The 14,218-nt window shown below is 37.1% G+C and overlaps 1 long non-coding RNA gene across 1 annotated transcript; it reads left to right on the top strand.

Annotated features, from left to right (window-relative positions):
- The first annotated feature begins 6,487 nt into the window (after nt 1-6,487).
- LOC147306713 (uncharacterized) lies at nt 6,488-7,507 on the top strand. Its single transcript, XR_015126411.1, has 3 exons — nt 6,488-6,870; nt 7,060-7,167; nt 7,286-7,507. It is a non-coding gene; the product is annotated as an uncharacterized LOC147306713 (long non-coding RNA).
- The last annotated feature ends 6,711 nt before the right edge of the window (nt 7,508-14,218 follow it).

The following is a 14,218-nucleotide window of genomic DNA, read 5'->3' as shown; positions in this document are numbered from 1 at the left end:
TTGGTGTTTTTGTTTTTAATAGAGGGAGTTTTAGGAAACATGGACATGTCTGGGAGGAGCCCATTATTTTGTAACAGTGCACTTAAAGAAAACCTGTCAGGTGATTTTGTTTTGTTTTTATGAGCTAACAATCAGCTCTATTTTTTCCATTTTTGTTTTAAGCAGGCCTGCAACAGCGCTGAAAATTCTCGGGGAGAGCAAATACAAGGGGGCTTTCCAGATTACAATTGGCTAAGGAAAGCTACCTGTGGGGACTGATCAAGGTCGTAAGTCCCTGTAAAAGGATTTTATGCGAGTCAATCCAGTCCAAAAGCATAAAGAAATATTTTCCTATGGAAAATATAAAATGACTGAGCTCATTTTGCTGAGGGTGGAGAATCTGATCGTGCGGGAAGCTCCACTATCAGCAAATACATGGTGTGACTGCATGTGAGTGAATGTGTGACTGAATGTGAGTGAGGATGAATAAATGTGGACAAACAATTTGCCTTTACCAGAGAAAATTTCTGTTTTGTTTTGTTGACTGGGGTTAGATTATGGGATTATAGTATATTGTTGGGAGAATGCCAAATGCTAAAGGGGAAATATTTTTTGATGTAACTCAGTTACCATTAATTGAAGAAACACATGACTGATAACTGTTCTGTTTTAAGTTTATTTTTATGACATAGATTGGATCATGAGTGGGGAAAACTGAGCATTTTTAAGTTTTGTATAGTATCTTGACACATGAAATGTATCAAGATAAAGGGGGGTTTAGGGTTTAATAATTTAATTGTTTAATAATTTAGGATCATTTTAGGACCTTTTGGGTGTTTGATCATTTGGATATGGTAAAACTGAAACTGTTATTTTTAAGTTAAGGTTAAAGGATTAAAAGTGAACTTGTCACGGTTTGCGAGGCAAGCCGTGTGGAGTTGTAGAAAAGGACCCAAAAGGCGGCAGCTCTGGTGCAGGTGAATATTTATTTACAACGGTGGGCACAAAACAGCACTGGTGGAAAAACAAGAAACCGGAAACCTAAACTGGGTAAGCTAATAACACAAACCAGAAACGAGACGCTGGGAGACCGAGGGGAAACAACACAGACGAACCAGCAACTACCATAACAGAAGACACAACTTAAATACACCCAGAGAACACAGGGAGATTACACACAGGTGGGGAACACAGGGGATACTGATAAACATAACGAGACAGGGCAGGAGTGAACACAACACTACGCATACTGACGAGAGACTGTCAAAGTAAAACAGGAAGTACACAGAGGTTCAGACAGGAGGAGAGAAAGCACGGGGAGAACACAGACATAACAGGCTGGGGGAAACATGGAATAAACACAAAGAGAGACGAGAGCTCATAAATAGACAGAGGGGCACAAGGGGGTAAGAGTCACAAAGGGAAAAAACACTTAGGGAACACCACAACAGGACACCTCAGAAAACCTGGCCTAAATAAGGAGCGAAAATACAAGGAACCAAGAATACTGGGCCAACATGGCCCAGGACCATGACAGAACTGAATCCTGTTTAGAAGATACAATGCCGGTTTTTCAAAGCTGTGAATAATTCTTAGAGGGAAAATTAGTGAGGGTTGAAGGGGTAGAACAGCTTTGATTTCTTTTTGATTTCTAGAAGTAGTGGTTATAATGTAGGCTTACACATACAGATATTACATAGGAGGTATTTTTAGGATAAAGGGGGAGCTTATAAATAGAAATGATTTTTATACATATTGCATTTTGTGCTTTTAAAGGAGTTGTGGCTCAAATTTGTCTCTGGAGGGTCACGAGCCTTTGGCTAGCACTATGATTAGCCAATCTACTGTGAGGATAATATGAGTTCATGAAGGATTGCACACGCTTACAGACACAGAGTTAAGAAACACACATGACAGTATTGATTCCAGGCAAAAGGCCTTAAATTCATTTAGCTTTTAACTGAACTTAAAGAAGGACCAAAGAGGAAGGAAAGCATATATTTTGGTTAAGTCTGATAAATTAGAATTAGAAGGTATTGTTACATTAAAGGGAGCAAATGAAATAAAAAGGCTATACCAAAAACAGGTGATAACATAGGAAATGTGAGGTTAAAATGAAGTTAGTGTTAACACACAGGAGTTGTTTCAAGGCAGCATTTAGCTATGATGAAATGTATACAGGAGTAATTGCTTATATGCTTAAACTTAATTGATTAAAGTGGTTGTTTTCTTTTGGAGTAGAGGAACTTGCAGCAGCGACAATTTGTGCACAGGATGTTGATGATCAGATAAGGGAAAAATAGAGCGAGCAACCGGACGTGAAAGCAGGGCTTAAAGAGTTTTAAAGGGATGAGTAACGTTGAAGAGTATACATAAATACAAGTCAATAAGTTAAGAAGATAATTAGGATCAGGCTTTTGATTAAAGAGTCCCAGATAGGATAAGTTAGGGAGGTGCAGGAAAAGGTGTTTTGTTTCCTTTGCAGAAGATCTCGGCGACCACAGGAGGGACGAGGATCCTGGAGATCTCGAGGTCCGAGACCACCAGAGAGGGTCTGAGCGAGGACACAATGTATTGTGACCTCTGGTGTTCCAGAGGTCAAGAGAGGGAGTGTGGAGAAGGGAAATTATTTTACTGCTATTGTTAAATAATTGTCATTATTACCATTGCATTAATAATATAATCTGGAGTTTATATTGCATTCAGGGGTTGAACAGTGTGTGTCTTTCAGAAAGACTAAGTTGCAGGCTGACAGGAAGTTGCAGGTTTGCAGAGTGTGCCTTTTGCAGAACTGAAACCGAAAGCAGAGTCTAAGTGCAGGTTATTTTGAGGAGCATTTGAGGACGAGACACAGACAGTAGGTGAAGAGGTGACACAAAGAGCATGTGAGGTCAACACATACACACACATTAGTTAAATTTATTTAGAGGAATCGTCCTTGTTGTCTCGGCAAGAAAGAGGAACAATTCATTTTAAGATAAGAACGGAAAGTACCAGCCATGAAAATAGAAGATGATTTTCTGGGTGAAAAGTCATGATGATGTTGATCTGATCTATGTATAAAATGTACCGGTGACGCATGAAGGGGCGTCAGTAAACAAACCCTGATGCTATAAAATATCTGTTCATGCTTTGATTAAGTCGAGGACTACTGGCTGTCTGCGTACAGAGTGTCTTCCCACACGTGTGTTCATTAAAATCATCGTTTGACTTCACCCGGCCGGATCGGTGTGGTTATTCTTCGATCACCTCTTGTACCCTTCCTCAATTTGAACCTTAACAAATTGCTTATTTAAATTGATCGATCAGGTAGATCTGTGAGTATTTAATGATTTCTAAAGTTAGCTGTCAATGCATGTCACTTAGCTGTCACTTAACACACTGTTTGCTGCTACAACTACACATGTTTCTTTTTCAGCTATTTATTTATGAGTGACTTATGTATGTATGCATGTATATATATGTATATATTGTACTATTCTTAGTTAGTGTATTGTCTGTCTTGTCTTAATGTTGGTTTATAATGGAGCACTGTAACAAAAAATAATTTCCCCCAGGGATCAATAAAGTATTCTGATTCTGATTCTGATTACTTGAATTAAAACCAAAAGTTTGCATATTATACATATTTTTAATGTTTGATTTAAAATGCACTGTTCATGGTACTGTATGCCAGTAGACAAAAGATGACAATGCACCACATGCTTAGAATGCCTCAGATGGTGAGTCTTCCATGAACGAATGGCAGCTGATAGATACTCTTTACAACCATGTGGGGATCGAGACTTGAATTGGAATTGTGGCCAAACACTTGAGACTTTGAATATGTTAAATGTTCTGATTTGCAAAACATAATAAAAAATGAGGCAAAACCTTGTGCCAAAGCCTAATGGGTGAAATTTCCCATTAAATATAGTTGCTTCATTACGTGGCATTAACCTCACATAGCAGGGATGTTTTATATGCCTAGATCAAAAAAGAAAATTCTACCATATGCCTCAAATACCTGGCAAAAACCTAATTAACTGGCAGTTCAAGGTTTCATATATTTCCTGGTTTTATGGGATGAAAAGAAAGAATAACAGCAGATTCAGATTGGAGTGATAATTTAAGGACACAATTATGAAAATCAGTAAGAACCAGAACTCTACAGACCAAGGGCACCTTTATATATTTGATAACCTGTGCATCTTTCCTTTAAATATACACTTAAGACACATGCTGTAATTCAAAACACTCCAAGCTTGAAAACTGCCCCCCCCCCTTTAATCGTTTTACCAAGGAACTGAAATTTAAAATAGCAGAGTCTCTCTTCTTGCGTCTTGCACTGAGACAGAATTACATTTTTGATTTAAATCGTTACCTCAGTGGACGTAACAATGTCTTGCCTGAGCAGCATGCTTTATTTCCTGAATTAAAGGCAAATTCATATTTACCTTGCAGGTTGTGCTACATAAATCTGTTCCCTCATGAATACAGCTCTGTGTTTGAGTCTCCACTGCATGTATCTAATCTCCAGCACAGCCTGAACTTTGGTACCACTTTACAATAAGGCTCCCCTTATAGATGCTAATAAATAGTTTATAGCTATATTATTAATTAATCTGTAAATGCTTTATAAACCATTATTAATGGTTTATTATGCATTAGTTAAGGGTGAGAAAGAGGAAAAAAACTGACCGGTTTCTTGCCAAATAGTGAGCCAAATGTGTTCACCTATATATTTCATCTAGAGTTGCTATATTAAACATTTCAGACTAAGTTACTATCCTGTAAGCACAATCAGCATTTGTAAACATATTTTTTATCATATAAAATTGTACTTCAGAAATGCATTATAAATATCCACAACTATCAATCGGAGCTTTGTTGTAAAGTGTAAAGCATAAAACCATTTATTAATGAATAATAAACATTTATAAATGCCAAATGGGAGCCTTATTGTAAAGTGTAAAGCATAACACCATTTATTAATGACTACTAAACATTATAAATGACAAACGATAGTTTTGTCGTAAAGTTTAAAACATGTCAACATTTATTAAGGACTAATAAACATTTATAAATGCCAAATGGGAGCCTTATTGTAAAGTGTAAAGCATAACACCATTTATTAATGACTACTAAACATTATAAATGGCAAACGATAGCTTTGTCGTAAAGTTTAAAACATGTCAACATTTATTAAGGACTAATAAACATTTATAAATGCCAAATGGGAGCCTTATTGTAAAGTGTAAAGCATAACACCATTTATTAAGGACTAATAAACATTTATAAATGCCAAATGGGAGCCTTATTGTAAAGTGTAAAGCATAACACCATTTATTAATCACTAATAAACATTTATAAATGCCAAATGGGAGCCTTATTGTAAAGTGTAAAGCATAACACCATTTATTAATCACTAATAAACATTTATAATTGCCAAAAGTGAGTCTTAAATGTATAATGTCACCATTTATAACACTTAGACCTAAATTACAATCAGTGCTTGAAATAACATTTAACTACTGTCAAAAATGGCAATGTATTGTAAGAGTAACACATGTAACATTAAATGTGTTTTTTAAAACACCAAACAGTCACCCACTCCAAAAAAAGTTCATGCCAGACTGGTTCAAACTGGAAATATTTTTTGTATGTCCTTAAATTAGCGTCCCAGTGGTCCACCAGGGTGTCGCGCTCCAGTTTCTGCTTAAGAAAAGTCAGTTTCTCTCGCTCCTTGTTAAGAAGGGCAGTTGCAGTAGGGGCAGGATTAGAAGAATAATCTAAAGAACAAACAATTATTAAATTACAATACTAAAATAATTTATAATCTAAACTTGGGAAACTCAAATAAAATATTGATTAAAAACAGTTACAACTTGAATTTATAAAAAGCCACTTTGTAAAAATTATGTTATATACACATGTGGTGGTTCAGACATTTCTAAAACAAGGCAAATAATTCTTATGTGTACTGCCTTACCAGGGTGTTTAATATAAATTTAATGATGCACATAAACAAAACTAAAAATATACAACTAAGTGATATCAATCGTTTGGAATAACCAATAGTAATAGAGCTATTCACATGTTATGTGATGTTAGTTAGCCACTGTAGCTAGCAGCCAAACGGCTCGGTAGCTAGCTAGCTAGTATTATACTCACCTTCATGTCTAACTGCTGACGTCGTTGGCTTAGTGCAATCTAGATCATCCAGTCTCTGCTTTTTGTATCTCTTCGAACGTGTGCTAACTGTGTAAGTCGCAGACGCACACAAATTTTTATCTTCTGCTCCATGCATGGCGCAGCAACTTGAACGAGCGCCTTCAGTGTGTCTGTTCGTGCCCCTTTGGCTTGACCTTCCAGAGCGCTCCACTGCCTGTCGCGCTCTGAGAGGAGGGGCTTTCCTTAATAAAGTTAACTGTGATTGGATGGTTGTATAAGCTCCTCTGCGTTTAAATTAAATTTGTTTTCCCTCCCTTTGGCAGCAGAACAAATTTTTTAGCGTGAATCCAGCGGGTTAGATCTACATAACAAAGTCGGAGATACATTATAACAGGTGAGACAATCCTCTTTTTTGCGTGGGAATATTTTTGATTATAGGGCTTGTTTTATATAGCATGTGAAGTTCTTTAACTCTGAACCGATTTGCACTAGACTCCCATAGAGTATTTTACGGTGTTTCGAGGTGATAATAAAATAAATTACTCATTTTTTTTCCACCAGAATGTCTTTGGGAATGAGATTGCGCACCAGAATAGAAGGAAAACAAACTAAATATAAGGCACTAAGGCTCATTAAATGGCTGCAGAAGAAACACCTGCTAAAAAAGAAGCTTAGATGTCCTGTTTGTCACCATAAGATGAAAATGATTTCCGTGGTGAAGAAAGACCAATATATGTGGTATGTATAATGCATGATAATGTAGTGCATGTAGTAAATATAACAAAATATTTCAGTTATCAATGCAAGAGGGAGCATTAACCTCTTTTCTTTATTATTTTCTTCATACTTAATTTTGTGCTTATCTTTTCAATTAATGCTCTTGTTTAAGGGTCCATTTCTTTACTTAACTCATTGATATGTTCTCAGGTGCTGCAAAAGAGCAAGTCATAGGAAAGTTTCCAGAACAATTAGAACTGGCTCCCTCTTTGAGAAATCAAAAACATCTCTTTTCAGTTGGATGAAGTTCATTTACAGGTATATGTAGATGTAGACATTACTAGCAATGCACCTTTCATAATTGAACACCAATAGGAGACTTGTGAAATAAAATTAGGGCCTCAGTAAGTAATAATTGCCTCAATTTCTATCACAGATTTTCACAAGGGCTCAGGCTCAGACAAATAGATATGATCGATGATGAAGTGGCTGGCAGCTCCAGAACACTAAGTAGCATGGCAAGACACATTCGACATGTTTGTATACGTGCAATTAAAAGACACAGAATAAACAATGGACACCGTCTTGGTGGTGACAGAGAATTTGTGGTTATAGATGAAAGCTGTCTCCGTCATCAGCAAAAGGTTGGTAAACTCTCAGACAGGTTTGTTAGAATCAATGCAGATCTGAATGTGTCCTCTAAACATGGAGACCTTTACCATAAGTAAAAAAAATTAGTAGAAGCTAGAGCAGGGCGATATGGCCAAAAATATTTATCACGATATATATTTGAAAATTTGCGATAACGATATAACTGACGATATAATTGATGCGAGACAAAATACAACTCCACAACATTACTAGCGCAAAAAGACAACCTTCCATTTATTTTCACTTAAACAAGAAGCTGGTTTTTATGTACATTAAAGCTTTATAAAAATGTAACAGTGCAAATGCAAATTCCTTGCTGAAAGTTTAACCAAAAGGCATTTCCAGTAGAAATGGGCTGACATATCCTGAGCATAACCATGTATAATATCCACTGAAGTTAAAAAGAGGTGCTTTGCAACATTAAACTGCAGTGTGCAGTACGCATTTTTCGGACCATAAGGTGCACGGGATTATAAGGCACATTAAGCGAAACAAAGCAGTCGATAAATCAAACTTTATTAAACTCATTCTTCTTGCTTCCTCCACTTCTGTACCATTGATTCATTAATGTTGAATTCTCTGGCAGCTGCTCTATTCCCATGTTGTTGCAGTATACTAATGACTAACCTCGTATTGTGGATGGATTATCTCAGTTGTTCTCCTGACTGAAGTTTGGTCCGTTTACAGCATCCTGCCATGCGATTGCATTTGTCTCTAACCATTAGGAACCTTCACGTTAACTTTTATAAGTGGAAAAGTGTTAGTGTTCGTCCTCCAGCTTCACTGTTTATGTTATGCTAACATAGCTGTGTCGCTAGCGATCACGTAGCACATCATTATATACCAGCTAGCCCAACTTCAGTAACCCTACAAACGTCACTGCTGTTTAGTTTCCTGTCTTCATTTATGTTGGAAGTGATAGCAGAGCTGTACGTTTGATTTTTTTCAGAAATCTCTCAGTCAGAACGTGCTATATCATGCTTAGGTAACTAGCGAAACTAGCGAGCTAACTTCCGCTAGCTTCCTGCTAACTTCTAACTCCGTTAAATGTAATACATTTTGTTTTCATGGATGCCTGGAAGTTAAACTTCATAGTTACACCTGGTAAAGCAGCAATGCTGATCGTTTTATTAAAGATGAAAGAATTTAGACAGTTTTCAACTCTCAGTGATGCTGCAGTGTTGTTTGACCTGAAGTCAAATATACGGAGTTTAGGACCCAGATTACTCCCAGTTTTAAGAGCATCTTAGTCCGACAAATACGACAATAACAACGGCCGCTTGCATGTTCTGCAAAAAAATGTGCTTTGTTGTGTATCTGACGGACAAACACCAAACCAGTTCCACATCACGGAAGTTGCACCATTTTTACAAACCAATTCTGGTTCCTCAACAATCGGCCATGTGCGTATGAAAACAAAGGCACTGCGCATGCGCGTTTTACTCCCATTCTATCGCGATATTTCATTTTCCTATCGTTGCCTAACATTATACCGGTATTACCGTGAACGGTATAATATGGCCCAGCCCTAGTAGAAGCAACCATCTTTTTGAATGTTTCTTTGTAGATATTTAATTTTATTCTTTTTAATTTTAATTCTGTTTAATTTTATTCTTTTTGTTTTCAGTATGCACGTGGACGCTTTGGAAATGCATGGAAAAGGAAGAAATGGGTATTTGGAATGATGGGAATTAAAGACAAAAGGCGAAGGCTCGTGTTAAAACTTGTTGAAAAACGATCAAGGCGCCACCTTGTTCCTCTGATCAGACAGCATGTTAAGTTGGGTAGTGCCATTATCAGTGATGAGTGGAGAGCCTACAAGAATGTTTTGACAAACATAGGGTACAGACATTACACTGTAAATCACAGCAGGTGGTTTGTAGATCCTCAATCTGGCAGTCATACACAGCATATCGAAAGGGCTTGGATGACCATCAAAGGACATGTCCGTAGACTAAGAGGAAATCGCACTGAGAAGTTGCTGGAAGAACACCTGATGGTTCTTGAGTGGTCATCTTGGCTTGGTTCGCGACACCCTGATGGACCACTGGGACGCTTATTTAAGGACATACAAAAAATATTTCCAGTTTGAACTGGCATGAACTTTTTTTGGAGTGGGTGACTGTTTGGTGTTTTAAAAAACACATTTAATGTTACATATGTTACTCTTACAATACATTGCCATTTTTGACAGTAGTTAAATGTTATTTCAAGCACTGATTGTAATTTAGGTCTAAGTGTTATAAATGGTGACATTATACATTTAAGACTCACTTTTGGCAATTATAAATGTTTATTAGTGATTAATAAATGGTGTTATGCTTTACACTTTACAATAAGGCTCCCATTTGGCATTTATAAATGTTTATTAGTCATAAATAAATGGTGTCATGCTTTACACTTTACAATAAGGCTCCCATTTGGCATTTATAAATGTTTATTAGTCATAAATAAATGTTGACATGTTTTAAACTTTACGACAAAGCTATCTTTTGTCATTTATAATGTTTATTAGTGATTAATAAATGGTGTTATGCTTTACACTTTACAATAAGGCTCCCATTTGGCATTTATAAATGTTTATTAGTCCTTAATAAATGTTGACATGTTTTAAACTTTACGACAAAGCTATCGTTTGTCATTTATAATGTTTAGTAGTGATTAATAAATGGTGTCATGCTTTACACTTTACAATAAGGCTCCCATTTGGCATTTATAAATATTTTTTATTCATTAATAAATGGTTTTATGCTTTACACTTTACAATAAGGCTCCCATCTGGTATTTATAAATATTTATTATTCATTAATAAATGGTTTTATGCTTTACACTTTACAACAAAGCTACGATTGATAGTTGTGGATATTTATAATGCATTTCTGAAGTACAATTTTATATGATAAAAAATATGTTTACAAATGCTGATTGTGCTTACAGGATAGTAACTTAGTCTGAAATGTTTAATATAGCAACTCTAGATGAAATATATAGGTGAACACATTTGGCTCACTATTTGGCAAGAAACCGGTCAGTTTTTTTCCTCTTTCTCACCCTTAACTAATGCATAATAAACCATTAATAATGGTTTATAAAGCATTTACAGATTAATTAATAATATAGCTATAAACTATTTATTAGCATCTATAAGGGGAGCCTTATTGTAAAGTGGTACCTGAACTTTTACTCTCATTTTCCCAGCCAGACAAAGTTGTCCGCTCTGCCAAAGCACATAACCACACATCACATTTACATATTATGTCAGACTGGCTGTCTGGTAATGCAAAAAAACTCAAAAATAAAACTCAATCTGAATGATGAAATTGCCCTCAAAACAACTGAGCACACTTCAGCAGCACATAAACTATTTGACTACAACAGTCTCTGTGACTTGAACAGCATTTTTTCCCCAGGTGAGGTGGAGAAGCAGACACGTTTCAAATGGTTTCAACTTTGAAATATTTTAAGAATATTATTAATTCATGAACATGAATTCAAACATGAATCTGGAATGGTTGGAAGGTAGATGTGCTCTTAACAGTTGGTAGACAGATTTGCAACCTTATCATTGATAGATTGCAGATAGATTTTATGTGTCCACTTTGTCATAATATTTAAGCAAATGTATATTACCCTCAAAAGAACACCTGCATGTTTCAGATGGAAAGGTGTACAATATGAATATGTGGAATGAATCCAGGTAAACAGTCTTTGTGGAATGTTAAAAAAATAGCTTAGATTTGGTGCAATCAGTCAGCTATTTCATGACGATGAATGCATGAGATTTTTTCAAGATGCTAAACATGAACACATGTAACAAATTAGAGGAAACAGACTGTTCTAAAGTCTCTAATATGCACAGTAAATTTGTTATGAGGAAAAGAACCCAATACAGGTTACAGGTTCAGATGACCTGCTGCTTAACAAGAGAGCATGTGCTTTTATTTCATGGTGAGAGGTGAAATCTGAAGTGAAAACAGTGGAAAAACACTAGTGAAAGGATGGCAATAGACAGCGAGGGGTTTTGCTAATATTTAAAACAAGCTTAAGTTTGTTCAAGAATGAGAAACGGCTGTATTTTTTAAGGGTGACAACCTCAATGGCAGACACTGTTAAACACTTCTTCATTGGAAACATTAATGCATGTACAAGTGAAGAATAGTAATACAGCAGGAAGGTGGGATTTTAAATGATACTGCTAGTCAAATCAGACCCTGCTCCCACCTACTGTCTTTTTTTCTGCTTAAAGCACTTCATCAGACAATTGATATAAGCGCAACATTTGAAGAACGCAATCCTCTGCTAAACTGAAATAATTTCAGTGCTGAGTGGCTGCACTTTGAATTCCAAAGCAGAGTTATTGCTTAGGTCTGTCATCACTGTGTCCTTCCCATTGTAAAGAGGGAGGGAGGTGCTAGTCATACAAAGACAAAATCTTAAGAAGTGACTATAGAGACCAGGACACACACACACACACACACACACACACACACACACACACACACACACACACACACACGTATGGCCATTATTTTCCTTTTTTCCGCTGTACTAAGAAGATACATTTGCATGACTTTGTCTCTTGAACAAAGTTATATTTTCAGCACAGTTTTTTAGCATTTTAAAAAATGGTATACAATTTAAGAAAACGTGTGTTTAGTTGAACTCTGATTCTCACAATGGTGTGCTGAAAGATGCGCATCACTGAGTATTTACCATTCCCTGAAGTTACGCTAAATTAAATGATACAAGAAAGTCCTGCTTACTGATTCTGATACCTTGTTACACGAGCAGAGATTCTCCAGGAGTACAGAGGTGAAGTGGCAGTCTTTGAATGAGAAGCACACACTTAATGAGCACTTTTTCAAACACCTGCTTATACTTGCAATTACCCAGCCAGTCATTTAACAGGAGAGCCTAATGTATGCACACGATCCTGCGATTACCGATCAGAAACTACACAGAATATTCTCATAAATCATCAAAATGGAGAAGTGTGGAATGTGATTTTGTTGATTTTCTGATCAGACTGAGACTTCTCTAGGTTTTTTTTGCTTAAGACATCCAACTATTAGCTGGACTGCCTACAGACAGCACCATCTTCGAGCTTACAAGAACTGGATGCACCAGCCTGTCTGAATACTGATCATGTGCACCCCTTTATGGTGCCTCTAATGGCTACTTCCACCAGGATGACCACAGTGGACCACTGTGTTACAAAACTAACTTAATTTCAAACTTCAGTAGCTTTCCTGGTCCCCAGATATGAATTTGACATAATAAGTTTGGGATGTGGTAGAATGTGAATTTGGCTGCTGGATGTGCAGCTGACAAATGTGCAGAAACGACATAATGATCCAATCATGTCAACACTGACTCAATTCTCACATGAATGTTTTCCGCATTGGGTGAAATCCAGCCTATTAAGAACTGAGGATGTTTTGAAAACAAGTGATTGCAATGAGTGAGAGCAGGATTTTTGAAGATAATGTATTTTGTGAGGAACAGCAATAAATTGGCTTAGCTGCACAATCCCAGGGAACATGAGCTTTGTGCATACTTTGTGCACTGCTTGAGCTGATAAGTCCTCGTCCTCAGTTGTGTGATATTAGGTAGATAACGTTGCTGTTTTGATGACCACAGTAGTGAACAAAATCACTCCCAGAAGAGAGTGAAGTTCAGCGTGAGATGTGTGTGTATGGTGACGAGTTTGAGAGGAAGTGGAGCCAAGTGCGAGCGATCAGCTTTCTCTTGTTGTTTTCTGCTACACTGACTGACTGTAGTGTCGCTGCGTTGAGTTTTCAAGTGACACCACACAATGCAGTGATTCCTAAAATCAATCTTGCATAGCTCTGAGTCTTCACATACTGGCATGTCCAGTGTTTCTGACCTTTGAAGGAAACACTTAACTGATAAAATGTCTTTTGGACAAACATAGTTCTCTTCTGAGTAGAAAGCAAGGCTTTGACATGCAGTGATAGTGCAATCCTGTCTAAGAGACAGGAAAATGATGAATAGGAGGAATGCAAATGTAGCTGGAAGATTTAAGGCTGCTCTCCATATCTAATCTTGCCCGATTTGAATCTGCTGACCTATTGCCAGCAGGGGCACAGTATATAAGGAGGCTCTGTCACCTGTCTCTTTATGCTCACTGATGGTTGCATTTCCTGGTGTCTTTTGTCGCTCGCTGCCTAGTCGGCTGCATGTTTAAATTCTACCTGTTGCACAGAAGCTGTAGATGTCTCTCTGCTTAATCTAACTTGTTTGTGCACTTAGAAGCCTCTTGCTTGTGGCGTCTCCTGTTCGTGCTGGCGTGTGAAGTTTACCTCTCCTCCCCACGTGAGTATACTACAGCAGAAGAGGTATGCACTGTTCTCAGTTTTGGTAGTTTTTGGATTGAAACTATTCTAACTTGAGCTGTTTGCATGGTAGAAATTACTGACATGTTGTGTCACCTGTTGCTGCTGGGTCAGGAAGCACTCCTCTTCTGTCCAGGTGTAGTAGCTCAGCAGGCCTGGTAGGTATAAGCTGCCCTTTCCTCTGCATTTGGTTTTGAATTTAAATTGCATTCTATTGAATGCAATTTGTCATTTTTTCAGATATTAAAGCTGCTACTGCTCTGAGGGATGCCATGCTGTTTTGTTTCTGTTGTTTTTCCATTGTTTTTCTATACTTGTTTTTTTTCAGACAGATCGCAATGAATTCACCACTCAGGTATGTT

This window comes from Aulonocara sp. 'chitande type north' Nkhata Bay, linkage group LG19, assembly GCF_057382095.1.
Source record: "Aulonocara sp. 'chitande type north' Nkhata Bay isolate Kocher_YH1m ecotype deep benthic linkage group LG19, A_spYH_male_GT1.1, whole genome shotgun sequence".
In the NCBI taxonomy this organism is placed as follows: Eukaryota; Metazoa; Chordata; class Actinopteri; order Cichliformes; family Cichlidae; genus Aulonocara; species Aulonocara sp. 'chitande type north' Nkhata Bay.
Note: the sequence above shows the minus strand (reverse complement) of the source record. Positions and strands in the feature narration are given on the sequence as shown.